Source organism: Planococcus citri, chromosome 5 (assembly GCF_950023065.1).
Source record: "Planococcus citri chromosome 5, ihPlaCitr1.1, whole genome shotgun sequence".
Classification (NCBI taxonomy): Eukaryota; Metazoa; Arthropoda; class Insecta; order Hemiptera; family Pseudococcidae; genus Planococcus; species Planococcus citri.
In genome coordinates this window covers 19,646,110-19,667,972 of record NC_088681.1, presented here as the reverse complement: position 1 = coordinate 19,667,972, position 21,863 = coordinate 19,646,110, and the positions used below count along the sequence as shown (strand labels likewise).

The window sequence follows — 21,863 nt, the reverse complement described above, 5'->3', positions numbered from 1 at the left end:
TGTTGGAACGCAAAATCTTCGATTTTTGCTGACCTGTCATTCAAAATGGCCACCATTTTGTATGTGAGACCACTTTTTTTTTGAGTACAAGGGCTAGAAATGTTCCTTAGGACTACCCCTTTAAGAAAAAAGTATGTCCCGGAGGATCGACGGGGAGGGGGGTGCAATTTATCCTTAAGTGGGCTCCCCGACTAGAAGAGCTCACGTCTCGGATCCCTCCGTCTGCCATGGGTGTAGAAATGGGGCTGAAATTAGTGCACCCATTTGACCCCTATTTTTACGTATCCGTAGAAAAAGTTGAAAATACCCTTTCACTCAATGAAATGACCTCATCACAAAAAATCAAAATTCAAAAAATCCAATTTTCAATTCGAAACATGAAAAAAAGTTTGAATTGATTCAGTTGTCTTATTTTGACCTTTTTGTGACGTATTTCATGAAAAAGTTGATAAAAATTACCCTCATAGCGTAGCAAAAAAATTAAAATTCGATTATTTTATTTGAATTTTTTCCAATTTTGATTTTTTTGTGATGAGTTTATTTCATTGAGCGAATGGTTTTTTTTCAACTTTTTCAACGGATACGTAAAAATAGGGGTCAAATGGGTCAACTTCACCTATTAAAACTTTTTTCATGTTTTAAATCAAAAAATCGCATTTTTTCGCAAACTTAAAATTTTTTAAAATCAACTTTGCAACATGTTACCATCCTAATTTTTTAATATGTTGTTCAGCATGAAAAGTTGTCCGTAATATATTTTTTTCAGAATTTTTGAGAGTCGGAACGATATGAAATCTACGTTTTTAAACTTTTTGAGCTAATTTTTTGTACGAAAAAAGTGGCAACACTGATTTTTATGATATCACCAAAAAGCCTTTCAAAACCCCTAACTATGGGAAAATGTTCCATTGTGGTAGGTATCGCTGTTATCGAGTAATCCACTGCTGAAATGGATGATATTTTAGGTTCACTGAAAACTTTGACACCCCCTGGCTGCCTTTAAAAATGGGATAGAGGGCTGCGATTTGCGCCATTGGTCATCCCTTGAAAAGGTCTTTCCACAGGAAACATTTCAAAAAAATCGCCCGTCCGGTGGAATTGACGTGGAATGACCCTTGAGGGAAGAGGTTGCCCAAAAATTTACTTTTTTGTGAAAAATTCAATTTTTGGGTAGCCCACTTCCTAGAATGTGGTTTTAATAAAATAACAAAGATTTCTCGCCTAGTTCCTTCATGATTCCAGCAGCTATTACGAATCCTCTCATGCCTCTCTCCCTTCCAAATGCCCAGAAAAGTAGCCAATTTCATTCTTTTCACGACCAAAGTATAGATACACAAGTTTTCTCGAAAAGTTTCTTCAACACAGATGTTAATGTATCCCATCTCAGGACGAGTGGGCGAAATGATGTCTCCATTTTGAAGTATCTATCTACATTATTGCCACCTTTTGCTCTTTATGCACATTTGCCGCCATCCTAGACCTACGCATACATCAACCCTCTACGCTATAAGGCCCGTATACAGAGAGAATTTCTGCATTTAAAATCAAAAGTCATCATTTATATACGAGAGAAATGAAACACACCTATGTGTACGTGTATAAAACCGCACCAAAAACCGTAAACGGATCACTCATCAATCCACCTACGCAGACATGCGACCAAGCCAACCTTCATACGATGTAATAACTCATTCATCGTTTAGCCACACATTCGTCGATATACGCGATGTTTCATTCTGCGCAAATAAATGGTTAATTAATTTCGCAATTTTGTACGCCGAATACGACTTTTAAACCCTTCTCCAGCTACCTCGTCGCCAGTTCACTGTTCCTACCGCATACACTAAAACGTACGCGTATTTATTTCTTCTATTACTCGTCGGCTGCTCTTCCATCCTCATCGTATATATCTTGAACCGCATCATAGCGGTGTGCAATTACGTACTTACTTAACGCACATAATCGTCATCCAATTTGCCCGAAACACGTTCGCAACGATACTGGAAAAAGAAAAGCATCGGCATCCAATCTAATTTTTTGCCTGCGAAGAAGTCAAGCAGGATGGAAATTGTTAATGAAATTTCCCTTTTTAAGCGTTATTGTTTAGTAAAATGGCGTCGTTATTCTTGGTACTATACTTGCTTAAAACTAACAACTATGAAGTAACTTGAGAAAGTGAACGAGAGAGTGAGAGAGAAAGAGAAAGATGAAAGTAAATACTAAATAAAGGCTCGACGTAAAAATACCGCCGCCAACTTTTCCTACCGCCGAGCAGAACTTACTAGAATACCAAATCCTATCGTCGTCTTCCTTATTAACGCGCTCAAACGAAAGCAACCTTTAGTGTTTTTCGCCCTTTCTCTTCGTTTCGTTGCTTCACGAGTCGAAGTAAGCGCGCCAAAAAGGGGAGGGAAAAATCAACGATTTTATTAAAATTTCCTTCTACTTTTCACCCACCTTGGAACTTGGATATATGTACCTATACTTATACTGAGAGTAAAGTACATAAGTATATACAGTACGAGGTGGTGGAGATGGTGCTGGCGTGAATTTTCACACATTCCACGACAACGACACAAAATATACTTACAGCCACCACATCGTTGTTGTGGCAGCAGAATCAGCGACGTCGCCGTCGTCAAGTTTATCAGAGCACGGAGAGAGCTTTTCGATACGTCAAATGCATTTGCGTGTGTGGTGCGTGAAAAGTTACATCGTACGTCTTTTTGGTTGCTATTTTCGTCGTTTTGAAACACTGCTTGGAGCTAACCTCGTGTACTTATTACATATTTGGAGTAACCAAGTGTCAGAAAGTTAAACCATGCAGAATGTATTTTAATATCGTTCTTGGAAAATTGGTAAAAGTTGGTCTCCTTTACCCCTTTCCCATTTTGAGGTCACTTTAATTCTTTAGTTTAAATAGTACATAACTTGGACTGGTTTTTTGTCACTTGCCAAAAAAGTACGGTTTCTTTTTTTTTTCTCAACAGCACATTCGAAAAGCGCTGATGTTTGCTGAAATTGAATAAGAAGTACTGTATTTTCTCAGGTTCTTTTGTCAGAATTTTAGAATTTTCATAAATTAAAAGACAAAAAAAAAGTCAAAAAAATCGTTATTTTATGTGAATTGCCAACAAGACAATTGTATTTTACCAAAATCGTCAAAAGGTACCTACAATTTTTTCTTAAAATTTGTCAGGGAGTCCCATTTTTGCAAAAACTGCCTTGAAGTCTCATTTTCTGTCAAAACTGTCAGAAAGGTCTATATTTTTCTGTGCTTACCTTACCAAAAAATCCTCTGTTTGGCCAAAACATACAAACGCAGAAAGTGGGTATTACCTGTAGGTACGCTCTTTTTTTTGATGGAATTATTGCAACATAATACATACCATAGGTAATGTTATTTTTTGACAAAAATGCAAAAGGGCGCTGTTCTATCGCTCTGTAAAGTCCAATGTTCTGCCAAAATTTTCGAAAAAACTGTTTTTTACAACAAAATTTCAGAGAATGATCCCATTTTTGTATAAATTGTGAGAAGGTTCTAATTTTTACCAAAATATTCTAGAACAGAATTCACCAAGGAGTCACCAGATATTCGATATCAATTTCTAGGGTCATTAGGGCATTCTGGTGTATTTTTCACCATAAATTCAGCTGGAAAAAAGTCGAAAACACACCTAGTGACTTCTGGTAAATTCACCAAGGAGTCACCAAGTGCTAAAAAAAATTTCAAAGGCTCTGAGGACATTTTTGAGATTTTTTCAACATGAATTCACCTTGAAAGAATCGAAAACTCATTAACTGTACTTCTGGCGAATCTGTCACCCGAAATCATCAGGATTCACCAAGGACTTACAAGGTACCTATCCAAAAACCATTTCTAGGATCATTAGGGCATTCTGATGATTTTTTTCACCATAAATTCAGCTTGTAAGAAGTCAAAAACTGACTTGGTGACTTCAGCTGAATCTGTCACCAGAAGTCACTAGGATTCACCAAGTAGTCTCCAGAAATTCGAAAACAAATTCTAGAGTCAGGTCAGTCAGGTGGATATTCTGGTGTATTTTTCACCATAAATTCAGCTGAAAAACAATCGAAAACTCACCTGGTGACTTCTGGTGAATCTGTCACCAGGATTCACAGAGGAGTCCCAAGACATTCGAAAACAATTTCTAGGATCATTAGGGCATTTTGATGATTTTTTCACCATAAGTTCAGCCAATAATATTCAGAAACTGACTTGGTGACTTCTGGTGAATCTGTCACCAGAAGTCACCAAAATTCATCCAGCAGTCACCGAGTACTAAAAAAAATTTCCAAAGGCTCTGAGGACATTTTCGTGATTTTTTCAACACGAATTCGCCTTATAGCAGTCGAAAACTCACTTGGTGACTTGGAGTCCCCAGACATTCGAAAACAATTTCTAGGGTCAGGAGGATAGGTATATTATGGTGTATTTTTCACCCTAAATTCAGCTGGAAAAAAGTCGAAAACTCACCTGGTGACTTCTGGTTTATCTGTCACCAGGATTCACCAAGGATGTCACTTAGGGCATTTTGGTGTATTTTTCACCATAAATTCTGCCGGGTTCCCTCCCTTCAAATATCCCCTATTATGGTTTTTGAGACAAAATATCCCTGTTTAGGGTCGGTGGGAGGAGGAAGAGGTAGCTGAGCCTTCTTTTCTATTTAGCTGACTGGGAATAAGTCCTCCTGGCGCAGAAAAGCTCTCAACTTTTGTGCTCTCTTTTGGGCATTTAACTATCAATTTGATGGTGCATTTTGTATAATGTTTTTTTTTTGCTTACTCGAACGATCTGATCTAGTGCAAGGAATAAGAGTCAGCAGGACCTCTTTTTCTATTTGGCTGACTACGAATGGTCCTCCTGGCGCAGAACCGCCCTCATCTTTTGTTCGCTGTTTTGGGTGTTTGTTGATATGATAGTGCTTCTTAATTAATGTTGTTTCTATGTATGTACCTACTCGATCGATTCGATCGGGTGCAAAAGGAAAGAGCTAGCAAAACCTTCTTTCCTATTTGGCTGGCTACAAGTAGGTCCTCCTGGCGCAGAAACTCCCTCAACTTTTGTGCGCTGTTTTGAGGTTTTTATCGACGTGAAAGCGCATTTCAAATGATTAGGGTTCCCCGAGCCCGAGCCCCGCTTCGGGAAACCCTATTATTTTTATTTCTGCCTGCTCGAACAATCCGATCTATTTCTGTTCATGAGAGCGTAATCAACATGAGAGAGGGGCGTTACATTACATTGACCAATTTTCATCGTTTCATTGCATAAATGTTTGAACCAACAACAATTTGGTAGACTTCTTTTGTGCACTTAATCGAAGCATCTTTAGGATGGGGGGGGGGGTGATTGAAAGCGAGAGGAAAAGATTACCAGTTGTAAAATTATTTACTTAAAGATTTTAATTTCGAAATCATCGTCCAACACAACGGGAAGATATCGTTATGAAATCGCGTGAAACGAACCCACTTAATATAACGTTTAGTTTTCGGCCTATATAAATTACGACTCGACGAGCTCGAGAAATTGTCTATAGTTTCGCAGATTCACTGGCGTGTAAAAATGAGCGAGCTAATATAGACGATAAAAACATTCCATAAACGAATCGTTCGCGCATCTGTGCATACCTGCGATGATTTTCAACCTCGAAAATACGCGCAGCGATGCCCTATCGAGTTAGACTAAAACTGCGAACCGCGAAACTTTCCCATCAAGTTGACCACATTCTCATCTGGTTCAAATACGGTCAAAATAATTGATTCAATCAACTCGCGAATAATTATCTACGTATAGCCGAGAAAGCCAGAACGTAGGGGTATCAAATACGTATTGTAATTTAACTGAAATACCGGACGAATGTGGTCGTTTGGGTATTCTCTCGTCGCGGTTACGTACGCAATTTTCTCCACAGTACTAGAAGTATATTGTGCTAATACCATTTTTGGTCTACACGGTCATCATTTGTACATCGACTATGTATACTCGTTCAAGAATTTGCCAACGTAAGCAAAAAAATCCAGGCAGAAATTTCGCAGAGTTGGAAAGATTTTCAGAAATATTCACATAGATATGTTCGCCCACACGTGCTTGCAAATTATCTACACGTCCATTGGGGGGGGGGGGATTCGCTAGCAGTGCGGGGATTGGAATTAAATGAAAAAAAAGTAGGTACTCTTGTTGCGGTGTAAGTTATAAATAAAAATTCTCGTAGGAGGAAAGATCCAGATATATTTCTCATTCTGAACGAAGTAAAGAATTTCCTCGTTTTATGGTTGAAAAGTTGAACTTTTGACTGTTGAATGACCTTTGTCAGTGGTGATCAGTTGCTCGTGTATTGTTTCAGGCACGAAAAAAAGAAGGATTTTACTCGGTTGAAAGATTCTTTGGTATTTTTCATATAAGTATCAGTAGGTAGATACGTACCTAAGTTATCTACAAGAACGTAGAATATCGAACACCTACGCCACGTTTACAACTTTACACGTGGTTCAGCTATGAAATTAGCTCTACACCCGCGTCATTCTGGTTACCTCAACCTATTTTTTTTCTTCCTTTCCTGTTCCTTTTCCTGTCGAAAAAAAAAAGGATACTGCGGGATAATCCTTGGTCGAAGAATAGTCTTAGTTGGGTACACCTACTTTAAAAGGTAAATGTAGAGTACGAGAGTAGGTATTTTTTTTAAATTTTCATTTGCCTTAATATTGCTGGGGCTACTTGTTGCTTCGTCGTTCTCGCGCGTCTCCCTTGTTGGGTATTTTTCACGTTATATTTACCTAAGCGAAGCTATTCTGCGGTAGTTTTTTGTCCTCTGTAAATGGCGAGAGTAAATTGTGACGTTATTAGGGATGTTTTCTAGTGGTGTAATTTTTTGTTGGAGATGAGTCGTAGTAATTGTACACGAGTATGGATTTGGATGCGTAGAATGTTTGGACCAGTATCATTTTTTTTTTTGAAGAATTTTCTTGGTTATTTTCTTCTATTGGGAGGGAGGGGGGATGCACTTCAAAGTGCCCTTGTTTCAATCTTTAATTATGATGTATGGACTTTCTGATCCACCTGTTTTAAATGAAATACTCTCAAAGATAGATAAGTACATTGAAATTTTGAATTGAAACGAATACATTCTCTCGTACTTGATGAAAATTGAAAAAAATAAAGCTGAAAAACGAAAAACGCGAAAAAATTCAATTCCTACCAAACAAGATATTCTCGTCGTAATAAAAAACCTAACCGCGAATGTAAATTTCACGCAACATTGCATCGGATGAAAAAATTTTCATTTGAAACAAATTACGTAGAATATTAAAAGTAGACGATGAAAATTATTTTTTCCATTACATAAGGCTCCGATGATGTAGCTGAATTCGTCGCGAAATTATTTTTCGTCGTTATATAACTCGTCGTTGCAAACGTATATTATTATTTATTCGGTTCAAATATTTGTTTGCTTTTTTTTCTCTCTTTTTCTCGGCTCAGTGCAGTATTCGTATAAATATACGTATAACCTCATAAAGAGCCTCGGGTATGTTGTATAAAGTTCATTTGTCGAGTCTTTTTTTTTTTGTGAGTGACGATGCTTTGAGAGTTGTCTTTTAATCGTTGGTTTTTGTGGAAAGTTTGTCTTTATTTGAAGAAAGGAAAGAAAATACTGATGGAAGCTTGAGGCCTGAGTGATGATAAATGACCATGAGGAAGGGAGGTATAATATTATGTACATGTGAATGAAGTTTCTTTAAAAGGACTGGAAAAAGACAGCTGGCGAATAAAAAACATTAATGTAAAAAAATATTACGAAAAAATTTTAAAATTTGTGGAGTTTGGAATTTTCTTTGAAATTGGAGATGGTTGAAATGGCCTTATGTGAAGCTTAGGTGTTGTTATATATATTTTACAAAAGACTCGAAACCTTTATTTTTTACTTAAAAATTTCGTTTTTTCTCGTAAAAGGCTTCTATTTGTCTTCAAAAATAGAGCTCATTCAACATCGAAAAGATGAAAAGACAAAAAGACGGACAGATGGAAAGACGGAAAGATAGAAAGACTGGATGAAAGAACGAATTAATAAAAACATGAAATAAAATAAAATTTCAGTAAGTATTCAGTTCAGTATTTAGTTCAGCATTTATATGTTTGGAAAAAAAGGGCACAACTGTAGATCTATCAACGATATTTGGAGCTCATGATGTTCGAAAAAATTTGACCTTCCCCCCGCCCGCCACCCCTACCTGATCGCTTGTGTAATTCATTTTTCAAGAATCTGGTAAATTAGAGAAATTGGTCTGGAAAACCTGGAAAAGTCAGGAAAAATCATTTCCAGAAATGAGTAGACACCCTGAAGGGACTTCTGACAACATTTTGACATAAGATCAGCACTACTTTAGCAAATAGTAAAAATCAGGAATTTTTTGCTTCACGAGAATTGGAAAATTTTTAAGAACTTTGACAAAAAACAGGGTTTAATTTAATGTACAAATATTCCACTCGATTTTTGCAAGATTTTTTTCCCAAACTCCGTGATATTTCATCATATTGGCTGTTCTTGATTGTTTTCATGTAATTTTAATACATTTTGGGCATGTTTAATTGAATTTTTGCTCAATTTTGTTAATTGTTACAAAAATTCTACCGATTTTTCAAAATTGGATTTGTTAATAAATTTAATTTAATTTTAGTAGATCTGATCAGATTTTATAAGAGAGGGTCTGATTGAATCTGACGAGATCAGAATAGAGAATAGGTCTGATCAAACCCGATTCATCAGACCAGATCAGATTTGATCAGATATACGGCTGCATTCGTCAGATTCAATCATATCAGAGTTTTGATCGAATCAGATGAATCAGATCTGCTCACTCCTGATCAAATCCAATCATTTTTACTTGTTTTTTTTTAATAAAAAAATATTTTTTCGATACTTCAACTTATAATTATTTTTAACTCGTTTTGTGACATTTGAACTCATTTTCAAGCAATTTGTGCTGCATTTTTCTCAATTTTGCTAAATTTTTGTTTTTTAATTTATTATAATTTTCAAAAATTTGGTACTTGACGCAATTCAACGAAATTTTAATATCGATAATATTTTACCAAATTTTGGTCATCTTTGATGATCTAGAAAATTTTTGCATGATTTTGCTCCAATTTCAAAACGTCTTAGTAGGTTTGTTCAGTTTAACTCTTTGTTAATTTTTAGAATCTTTCCGTTATTTTAGAGCGGATTTTACTGCATACTTTGGTAATGCAACTCTCTTTTGTCTTCTTCTACTTTTTTTTTTTTTGGAAAAAATTTCATCTTTTCAACAGTTTTTGGTTTTGTATCAATCTCACGAGGGAACCTTTTGAACTGATACTCTTCGATTTGAATGAAAACAAGCTAGATCGAAAGAGCATGTCCTAAAACCCCTGCAACCAAAGTTTCAGGTTCTAAAGTTCATTTTGGATCATTGGAAATTATTTTGAAAATCAAAGAAGGTTCCGAAAATTCGGTTTTGAGGGGGTGATTTTCAAACTTCTTCATCTTTGAGCAAATCGAACCAATGTGAATAAATTACTTCAATTCAACTCCCACCCATCAACACCTTCTCGTTTTGGGCAGTTTTATTGGACTTTTCGGTGAGTTTCCAAATTTCTCTAGAAATTTAAAATAGCTTTAAAAATACCGAAAATTAACTTCTAAAACGGTCGAGAGAGTGCCCAATAAACGCTAATTAAGGCTATGGCCCCAAAGAAATAAGTTTTGGTTCTTTCAGAACGATATTATTTGAAATTTCTGGAGAACATTCATTGGAAAACCGCACAAGGCTTCAAAATAGACCAAAACTATCAGCTGGTTCTGTGTGGGAACTTATTTTGAGAAATTATTCACAATTGGTTCATTTTACTCGAAAAGATTTATATTATTATCATGAAAAGAAAGTTTAAAAATCGTCCTTAAAACAGCTTTTTCAATATTTATTTTAATTTTTAAAAATTCCCCAAGAATCTAAAATTTTGATTACGGAGGTTTTATGACATCATCTTTTGATCTAGCTTGGCTGTATTCAAATTCGAGGATGCCAGTCCAAAAGGTTCTCTTGTAAGCAATTTTTGCATGATTTTTTTGTTGCTTTATCAAGTTTTCACGATCTTTCTTACAATTTTTAGTATCTTTGTTCAGTTTTACTAAAATTTCATCAATTTTTCTACAAAAGTTTTGTAGTTTTTCTGAATTGATTTCAAATTTTTTCACCCAGTTTTTCGCATAATATTTTTAGCACCGTTTCGAATGATCTTACAAGGGACCCTCTTGAGGTGTCAGATTCCGGTTTGAACGTGACCGCGATTTTTGGAAAGAGCATAGTCTAAAACCCCCAAAACCAAATTTTCAGCTGCCCAAGAACATTTTTCGATCTTTGGCGAATTTTTGAAAATTCAAAATTGACTGTTTTTGGGTGATTTATGTTTTTTTAAAAAAAGTATGTACTTGATCAATAAAAATGGTCAAAATAAGTCCCAAATCTAATATTAATTACCCAAATCCAAATTTCACTATTTCCAGCCATTCTGGAGCCTCCAGCGCGATTTTTCAATTTTTCCAGAATTTTGAATTTGCTCCAGAAGGCGTGAATATGAAGTTGGGAAGTTAAAAATCAAGTTGTATATTACACTCGACCTGTTTAACGAGTTTATCTACATTTGAGCAGATTTTTAGAGTGACACCTCAAAAGTGGCTTTTGGACCAGCTTTTTTCAAAATTAAAAAATCCAAAAAATCAAAAGTTTCCCGTTTGTGTAGAAATTTTTGAAATTCATGTGAATCGCTGTATTTTGTTCAAAACTAACCCCCCAAATCCAAATTTTACAATTTCCAGCCAATCTGGAGCCTCCAGCGCGATTTTTCAGTTTCTCCAGAATTTTGAATTTGCTCCAGAAGGCGTGAATATGCAGTTGGGGGCAGCTAAAAATCGAGTTGTGTATTATACTCGACCTGTTTAACGAGTTTATCTACATTTGAACCGATTTTGGGAGTGACAGACACCTCAAGAGTGGTTTTTTGACCAGCATTTTTCAAAATAAAAAAATCAAAAAAATCAAAAGATAACCGTTTGTGAGAAAATTTTTGAAATTTGCGCGAATCGCTATATTTTGTCCGTAGCTAACCCCCCAAATCAAAATTACCCCCGGAGCCCAAATTCTACCATTTCCAGCCGTTTTGGAGCGAGAGTGACACCTCAAAAAACCAGGCTTGAGGTGTCACTCTCAAAATCAGCTCAAATGTAGATAAACTCGTTAAACAGGTCGAGTGTAATATACAACTCGATTTTTAGCTGCCCAACTTCATATTCACGCCTTCTGGAGAAAATTCAAAATTCTGGAGAAATTGAAAAATCGCGCTGGAGGCTCCAGAATGGCTGGAAATGGTGAAATTTGGATTTGCGTACATAATTAGTATTAGTTTTGGGACTTATTTTGACCATTTTTATTAATCAAGTACGTACTTTTAAAAAAAAACAACATAAATTGCCAAAAACAATCAATTTTGAATTTTCAAAAATTCGCCAAAAATCGAAAAATGTACTTGGACAGCTGAAAATTTGGTTTTGGGGGTTTTAGACTATGATCTTTCCAAAAATCGCAGTGCCGTTCGAATCGGAGTGTGACACCTCAAGAGGCTTCCTTGCCAGATGTTTTATTTCTTTTCTTTAGAGGGAAAAATGTCTCTTTTAATGTCTGTGAGTGGGGAAGGTAGGAGAGGGTAATCATCTAAAATTCAGAGTTCTTGAGTATGCACGAAAGATGCTGAAATGCTGTGAACAACTCACCTAATGTACACTCGCACCTTACAATGCAAAAAACGCGAATGGCAAAAGAAAGACTCGAAAGTACTGTGAAAAAAAAAACCTCCATTACGACTATTTCCAATGTGTTTACATCACTTCTTCCCTAGTATTACATAGTTTAACAAATTAGCTCAAAAAGGACCAGAAGAGGAAGAGGCCTGCTGATACGGTGGCGCGAAAATGGTAGGCTACTCGCGCGCCATGCCACGTCGCAATGCTATGGCGATGGCGATGGCAAAACAGCGAACGAACGCAACGAATTTCCATTAATTATATGGAAAAAGGAGTTACACAGTCGCCATTTACAAACAATCTATCACGGAAAGAATGACAAGGCTTGTCTGGAATCTCTTTTCATTAGTTACCACACGTATCGTGTACGAGTTGGCTTTTCTTTCGAATTAAACTTTCTCGCCCGAGTTTTTTTTCTCGGTCCGCTCGGATTTTTTTTTCTCATTTAACACACGCCAAGAAAAAGCACGCTGCGGTTGTGGCAGCGACCGCGCGAAATTTACGCGTAAATACAATTTTAACGAGTCGGAGGTTTCGCCAAATTGAAGAATGAAGAAAGCAGAAACGCACGCGGCAAAGCCGAAGTTTACAAGAGGGGAAAAACGTGAGTCGTGAACGTATTGAAAATCGTATGCGTTGGTAATTAAAATTCATTCTTTGAACTTTCGATAAATTTCACTCTTCGGTTTTTCTCTTACTGCTTTACTTATATACGGGAGAGCGAGAGGTACGAGGGGGAATACCATTAAACTCGAGAGTTAGCGAAAGTTTCAACTGTAAAGATATTAAAGCTCGGTGTTCTGCGGTCGAAATTCACATGGTGGTGAAAAATTCTCGCCTCTTGCGAGTCGTCGTGCTATTTTCGCATGTTTATCACGTGTTATCGATGCGATTTTCATAATTTTCAAACTCCTCTGCGAGCTCGAGGCTGGTGCCCCTTCACCGTGGTTAATTTTTTTTTCAAACTTTCACTCTGGTTGTATGTATTCGGGAGTTTGCGATATTTTTCAAGCCCCGTCCCACCCCTCTTTGTTCACCTCATCATCATCATCGGCGAACGTGTGTAATTAATTTCGCGCAATATTGAGTTATTTCGCGAAAGCCTTTGTACCACGTCGGACGAACGCAAGATTAAAATAATAATATTTCATTGTGTATAAAACGCTGCTGGTTCGGTACATTGTGCTCGTGCCCTGTGCACGTGGTGGGAAGTTGGCTCGGGTAATGTTTTTCTCTGTGTATTATGCCTGCGTGATGGTAGTGTATGAGAACACGTGACGTTGAGAATTAATCAACGCGATTTTTCTACCATTTTTACCTCTATAGTTGTACATACTATATCAGACATACAGTACGTTTTTCAACCCCTATCGGACACATCTCGTTTTTACCTTAATGGCTTTTTTTTTGCAAATGTAAAAACGTGTCAAATGTTTGGATTTGCGTTAACGTTGAAAAATTCGTTCGCCAGAATAAGATTAAATAAAACAAAAGCCGGCCGAAAAAATTACTAATGCCCCATACCGAGTTACCCCTTCAATTAAAAATATTATAAGCGTTATTTTGATTTTTTTTACGCCGTCGTCGTCGTCGAGTAGGTCCGAAACATTTTCATGACTGGGTATTTTTCATTAAAATGTATCGCGCGCCAAATACACGTCACGAGAATATTTTATATTTTTAGGATGAGTCTTGAAACGTGATACGAAAATTCGCGTCTTGGTAATTTTAAACGGTGCTGTTTGCAGGGGTTACTTCATCAGGGGCGAAAATTCTGCGGAGGAATGAATAAAGAGTCAATTAGTTACGAGATGAGAAGGGGTTTTATTCAAATTATGGAGATATTTTTTTGATGGAATGGAAGCCTTTGGTGATCGTCTCGATGTTCTGGCCACACGTTATCCAAGAAATACTCAGAAGTATCGCTTTTTTTTGGCAAGAATTGTCAACAATTGCCAAAAGTATTGCTTTTTCGACTGAAATTGTAAAAAAACTATCGCTTTTTTTGTCAATAATTGTCAAAACGTCTTGATTTTTGCAAAAAATTGACAAAAATATTGCTTTTTAGCAAAATTTCAAAAAAAATATGACTCTTTGCCATAAATTGAGCACTCAATAATTTAGCTTTTTTGCCAAAAATGACCCAAACGTTTAGCTTTTCACCAAAAAAACTGCAAAATATGGTCCAACTTTTTATACGAAAATTTCGAAAAAATATCATTTTTTGACAATAATTGTCAGTCTGGCTTTTTGATAGAATTTATATCTTTTTTTTTAACGAAAGTACCTACTCGTTTTTTTCCCGCACTCTCGAGTTTTTTTTCGTCATGGACGCAATCTAGTAGTGTACTTCTTTGAGTTTGGGCTACGAATAGAGTAACCGAATTGTGTTGAAAGTTATACAAGCATCTTCACAGGATTTCAAACTTTAATTATCACTACTTACTTTTACGTGATTTTAACGCGGTATTGTAAACGATTTTTTGTGTTGAAAATTCCGTGAAAATTTTATTAAGCGCATTGATTTTGCAAATTTGCAGCCTGATTTTTGGGCCACCCTGTATATGTAGGTACAGTAAGTATTAGATTGTCGCATTGACATAAAGATTCGCTTTTTGCCACAAATAGCTGATAAGGTCTATTTTTTGCTAAAATTCTTATCGAAGTTTTGTTTTCAGTCAAAAGTAGCAAAAAGTCTCGTTTTATCGACTTTTCTTCGTGAGAGCTAGTATTAAATCAGTTGAGGGAATCATTCATGAACGAATTGATTAATTTTTTGAAAGAACCATTCGCGAACGAATAGATTCATTTTTAGCGAATTAATTCGTTTGCGAAGGAGTCACTTAGACAAATGAATTCGTTCGCGAATGATTCACGAAAAATTATTCGGTTCGTTCGTGAATGATTCACTAGAAAATAATTCAATTCGTTCGCGAATGATTCACCAAAAATCAAGAAAATGAATCGATTCATTTGCGAACTAGTTACTTACACGAACCAATTCGTTCGCGAATGATTCACCAAAGATTAAGTAAATGAATCGATTCGATGGCGAATGAGTCACTTATACGAATCAATTCGTTCGCGAATGATTCACCGAAAATTAAGTAAATGAATCGATTCGTTCGTGAACGAGTCACTTACACGAATCAATTCGTTCGCGAATGATCCGCCAAAAATTATTCAATTTGTTCACGAATGATTTATCAACATTTCAACAATTAATCAAGATTCGTTCGTGAGTGATTCACCAAAAATTAAGTAAATGAATCGATTCCATGGTGAATGAGTCACTTATACGAATCAATTCGTTCGCGAATGATTCACCAAAAATTAAATAAATGAATCGATTCGTTCGTGAACGAGTCACGTACACGAATCAATTCGTTCGCGAATGATTTATCAACAATTAATCAAGATTCGTTCGTGAGTGATTCACCAAAAATTAAGTAAATGAATCGATTCGTTCGCGAACGAGTCACTGACACGAATCAATTCGTTCGCGAATGAATCCCCAAAAATTATTCAATTCGTTCGCAAATGATTCACCTGTATAGAAATCAATCAATTTGTTCAATCGCCGATCGGTTGTGAATGATTCTATTCGATTCGATTCGATTCACTTCACTTGAAAACAGATCAATTTCTATAAGTTACACTAATTTCACAAAAAACGAATAAATCGTAAATTGATTGATTCGTTTGCGAACGATTAACCAAGATATCAAACAATTTATTAATCACCAATCGGTCGTAAACGATTCGATTCGATTTTAAACAGATCAATTGCTGTAAGTACAAATGTTTCAAAAAAAGGTGGATCATATTCGTTCGTAAAATATTTTTATTTAAAAAAAAACTCGGTCTCCTCACGCATTTGTGTATTTTTTTTTTTTTTTTTTTTGTAAATTGCAAAAAAGTTTCATTTTTTGCCAAAAATTGCTAAAAATTGTGATGTTTTTCATAAAATCTCTTTTTTTTCAGAAATCGTCTCAGATGTGTCGATTTTTCACCAAAAATTGTTAAGAAGCTATTTTTTTCTGTAATTGTGAAAAGATTCACATTTTGCCAAAATTGCAAAATCCTCAATTTGTTGCTCATAGTCAAAATTGCTAAAAAAAATGTTGCTTTTTTATCAATCAAAAAGTTGTAAAATCCACATTTTTGGCAAAAATTGCTAAAAAGTATCATTTTTTTGGCTCTAGTTGCCAATTGTACAAGTTTCTATCTGGTTCCATTTTTAGATTTCAATTAAAAACAAAAGTTCTGGTTTTTTCTATGTTTTTTTTTCTGTATTAAAATACTTTGCCCATGTTTTGACACTTTTTTGGCTACTTTTTGATTACTTTTTCGAGCTTTTTTGGCTACTGAAGTTACTTTTCTTTTTGAAAAAAATATGTAGGTACAACCCGTCAATGGCAAAAATTTCAGCTGCTCAAATTGAATTTTTGATTTTTGGCGGATTTTTGAAAATTGAAAGTTGATCATTTTTGGCGAAGTATGATTTTAAAAAAAAGTGTATAATTACACAGCAAAATGATGGAAAATAGCCCTGAAACTAATATTAACTTTTCTAAATGGAAATTTTCTCATCTCTGGCCATTCTAGAGTAATGTGGATAAATCCTTTAAAAGGGTTGAGTATAAGGCTATAAGCCACTACTCGCGCCCTCTGAAGAAATTTTGCAACTCTGGAGAAATCGAAAATCGCGCTGAAGGTTCCAGAATAGCCAGAAATGGTGAAATTCAGTTCGAGAGAGTTGATTTCAGTTTCATGACTATTTTTATTTTATTATTTTTTTTTCAAGAAAGCATAATTCGCCAAAAATTGGAAAATCAATTCGGGCAGCTAAAATTTTTGTTATGGAAGTGTCAGACTGTCATTTTTTCAAAAATTTCGACCCTGTTGAAACCAGTGGGTGCACCCCTAGAGGTTCCTTTGTGAGTAACGTCAATTTTTGTAAACTAGGGAAACAAATTGTTGAATTTTTCGTGATGTCATACTTGAAAAAAAAGTGACAATTTTTATTATTTAGAGAATTTTTGATTCCAATAATCAAAGGAAGGAACAAACCACCAAAAAACTCTTGCATATTCACACTTATCGTTCGACTATATCTCAATAGTTAACATTCCCTTCACTTTATTCGACTAAAAAAAGATTTCTTTCACACTCGTACCTACCTTACCTACATACCTGTCTATTATTCTACACGAGAAAACTCTCCCTTTCTGTACGTATCTGCTTTACATCGAATTCAATCAACCCTATAGAACACACCTCTTCTTCCTCGAAGGTAACATTTCGCAGCGAACCGAACCGAACGCGTTGAAATCACAATAAAAATCCGATCCTCTCTTGAAAAGGGAGAAAATTCGAGTTCAACGAGCTTTGCAGTGTATTCGATATGTAAGTACTCGTATATAGAAGATTACACTCTTAAGGGAAACCCCCCGAGGAAAAAAAGGATCACGTGGGCATTTTGGAAATTGCATCTCGCCGTACGCGTATATACGCGGTGGCTTATATCGCTGTTTATTCACCTTTTTTTTCCAGCTCTTATTTCTTTAGTTTTTTTTCTCGCCATTTAATTCGCCGCATGCGACGATTCAGTCACCGAAATATACGTAGGTACAAAGCGACCGAAGAAGAAGAAAATGGAAAAAAGAGTGAAATAATCGGGTAAAAAAAAAAACAGTCGTGCATCAGAATAATCCTGAGAAAGTAACTTGGTTCGATAATTTGTCACGCGAGTCGTCCGACATTAATTTATTTAATGGAGAACACGAATTAAATTGCCATTTCGTCTTTATTAGATTTTACTTTAAAAAGGTACCTACTACCTATACATATAAGTACCTACATATAGTAGGCATATAGAGGTATTGGTATCTGAAACATGTACGAATACTAGTAATGTTACTAACCATAAAATATGCAATCTGAAAAGATTTTTCGTTTTTTGCAATGTATTATTATCACGTAGGCAGGCACACATAAAGCCTCGCGTGTTTCGTTGCTTTTCGTTTGAAAGCAGCTCAAATCTAACATAAGTTAACAAATTTATATGTGAAAGTTTTAACGAAATTCAAAAAGGAAACCTAGCTACTCGTAGGTCAAGCTCGCGCGTGTAAACAGAGAATCTTTGATCAGCGTCAAAACACGTGTACCTAGCACTTGTACCAACTGCCTACTAATTCTCTGACATGAATAGAAAAACAATCACAAATCAACTCTTACTTTTATAGGGACAAACTTCACTAATTACTTATTGATATACAAATACGTACTTATTGTAATGACCAAAATTTGCAATACTTGTGGGGTCTTTTTTGATTTTTAATAGCAATTATGACGTGTTGAAGTTATTAATGCTTGGAAAATCCTATTTTTAAAACGCCTTTGCTATATCTGTCATGGAATGCTATCATTTATACCAGACACGTGTCACGACATACATGTTAGAAAACTAGACACGTAACGTATAACTCGCGTGTTGAAACGCTTCTCCCAATATTAAAAAAAAAAATACCTGTACAATTGTTGATGACACGTGTCATTCTGGAAATGAATCGTGACAAAAGTCAGAAATCTCGTACAATTGCAACAAGTGTTTTTGTCGAATTTATTGCAAGGTCACAACATCCTGACAAACACTATCAATGACTTTCAATTACAGTTTTTAAAACATTTTTCTTGTTAAAAATTTGATTTCTTCATTTTTTTGTATGTGTGTTGGGGGGGGGGGGGGGTCGAAGTGAGAGCTTTCTGAAAATTTGGTTGAAAAATGATGTTGAAAAAAGTAGTGATTTTTTTCAAAAAAAAAATCCGTTACTAGATACTTACCATGATCAACTACTGGTAATTTTCAATTACCTATTGAAAGAAAGCGGGGGGGGGGGGGCAATTTGAGAAATTTCATTACACTTTCTGCAGTTTTGACAAATCATCATTGAATTTTGAGAATATTTTACAATTTTTATGATACTTATATTTTGTCAATATTAATTTTTAGCTCTTTATTAAACATGGAGATCGTCAGAATTTTTACTTTGGCCTCCGACCATTATCATTTCATTTATCTATTGATTGATCAATAATTTCATCACCAACTAATCCACCTTAATTTTTCTTTGTTTCAGGTGAGTACAAATTTACGTCTAAAAATTATAGAATACGAGCTCGCGTATGAGAATGAGTAAGTAGTTTTATAATCCTTACGAGAAAAGTTACGTAAGTCACTTCTACACCTGTGACCTTTTATTTTCAATGGCAAATCAAAAAAAAAAAAATTCCAAGATCACGGAATTTGAAAATCATCTGAAATAATTGCCTATCTAGTTTGAATCGAGGTGATCTGATTTTCCGAATGCGAATTTGGAAACGGTAGATCAAATTTTTGAGTTCACAAACGATTTTGATTTTTAATGAATTCTTATAAAAACCAAACTTTGGTCAAAAATGGAAAAAAAAATCAAAATTTTACCGAATGAACCAAGGAAGCTGAAATTTGGTATATGCCCGGTTTTTGACCCTCCAAATTGATTGGAAACGGTTTCGAGCCATTTTGAGTGGTAGTTCTGGAGCACCCTAGCAGATTTTGGAAAATTATAATTTTCTCAACATTTTACCAAATTGAGTTTTTGAAACGAAATTTACTTAGTACCTACTCCTTTTTTAATATTCTGAGTCGGTTGGAGGTGGTTTCAGGCTGTTCTGAAGCCTTCGGGTATACTTTTGGAAAATTTCAGATTTTCTACCAAGTAGTCTAAAAACTGTCCAAATTAACCTTAGCGTCATTAAAAAAAAAAAAAAAATACAGGGTATCAAAAAGGTAGGTATTGAAAATTTGTGAAAAAGTAGTGGTTTTAAAAATGGGCGATGAAAGTAGCGAAAAAGTAGTGAACTTAGTCAAAAAAGTGATTAAAAAAATGAAAAAATTGATTGAAATTAAGAAATATTCTGTATCTACCTATACAAATTTTCTCTCATTTTCAATTCTTTTTTGAAAATTTTCCCGCGAAAAAACTAAATTTTGTTATTGTTTTTTATGTGAGGGAGAGGGGGTTTGCTTGAAAATAGTGAAAAAGTAGTGATTTTTTCAACAACAAAATTCTCTCAGACATTTTGCATAACTAAAATCACCCTCCAGTCTTCAGAAAAGTAAAAATAGGCGAAAATCTAAAAGAAATACCCAAGTCCATTATGTGTGGCTTCAAAAATATGCGCTTGGATTACTCCATTTCAGTCTGGTTTCGCAAAATGTAGTTTTTCAGTCGTTGTTATTTTTCTGGGAGTTAGCCATGGAGAGTGATCTTTATTCATTTTCAATCCAAACGTACCTAATCTGGGAAAAACGAAAAATGAAAATGCACTTCACTAATGCTTTTCTGTTCAAGATGGACCAAATCCAAAGATCAAATTTTTTTGAAAAAAAATAAGTAACAATACTATTCATTTTTTTGAATTCTTATGAAAAGAGACAAGTCTCACTTTTTCATCAGATAGAGGGAGGTCAAAAATATGTATTTTACAATAGATATTTTTAATGAAAATGGACCAAATCCGAGCATTAGACAGGGAAAAAACACCAAAATTTTAATTTTCTATTTTTTTAAAAAACCTGAGATCTAAGTATTTGTAAGTTTGAGTGGGCATTACGAAATGTGAATATTGAAAATAATTCGCTTCATTTGAGGCAAATGATGTGAACCCGAAAAATTGAAATCAATAAAGCTATAGTAACTTGATAATAATCTTTAATGATAATTATTGTAAAGGCATAGTCATACATAATTAAAAATAGTAGCTCTGAAATTTATCTGTGAATGAGATAGATAGAGATTCTAATAGGTAGTCAATTAGTCATTATCAAAAAAAGGAAGAAATTAGAATACGGGGTAGACACCTTCTATAATACTCGTAATTGCCAAAAAAATGTCAAAATTCTGAAACTGAACAAAAAAAGGAAGTAGAATACCTAAATGAAAATACGTAGGTATCTACAAGGTAGTACCTATGTAAGAGGATCAATTCTTATAAAATTTTCATTTCTTTGGAATATACACTTTTAAAAATCTTTCAAAGCTTGAATCGACCTTTTCTTCTACATCCAAAGAAGTCAGACGATAAGGATACTCGTAATCTTCCCATGGAATCGCGGCAAAATTAAGTTTATTTATGCCGTAATAATCGACGTTTAATTTTTTTTCAAGATCTGCGGTCATCGGACAAATGTAAGTTAATCCAGTTTTTGGATCATCGTTGATTATTTTATCCCACGTGTGAATAAGAGTATCGTTTTTGTCACAAAGCTTATCAGTATCTGGGATAACGCTAGGATTATTATGGATTACGATTACCGCCATATGTTTACTGTTTAACACTTCGAATTTAATAATTCGATAAATTATTTTTGGAATTTCCCCGACATGATGGCGTTTATTAGTATCCGATAAATACATTTCTCGTGAGCCGCTCGGTACCATCATTTCCAATACTCCATGTACTCCAAAAATAACTTCGTTAACGCTTGTTTTCTGGCAGTGAAAGAAATACGTTATGTAGGTAGAGGTACACGTAAGTGTTCATTCACGATTAAACATTATTCCATCCATGGTCTTTTATACCCATACCTTGAAAATTGCAGCTACGAAAAGATCGACTTTTCTCAAATTTCCATCTGCGATGCTTTTCCAAACCGGTATAACGTTTAAATGCGAACAACTGGCGAGCCTGGCAGAGCTCGAGCCAAAATACCATAATGGAAGTATCTGCGATGGTGTTAAACATCCATAAGGTTGCCCGCATGACAGATCGGGGGTTCCTTCGAATAAGGACGAAGGTGCCAGAACGTCTTTCAAATACTTTTTCTGATTTTCCTGAATTACCAACAACATTGTTAATATATATTAATTTCTGATGAAAAAAATACACCAATGTCGACATAGGCATATCTTCAAGTCTAGTTCACTGCATTGGAATGTGTCAGAAATTGGTAATAATTATCCT

At 35.1% G+C, this 21,863-nt stretch overlaps 1 protein-coding gene across 6 annotated transcripts in view; it reads left to right on the top strand.

The window, feature by feature from the left end:
* Positions 1-21,863, top strand: part of Dop1R2 (dopamine receptor 2) — a 371,432-nt gene that overhangs the window by 110,628 nt on the left and 238,941 nt on the right. The gene's annotated exons all lie outside the window — the stretch shown is intronic.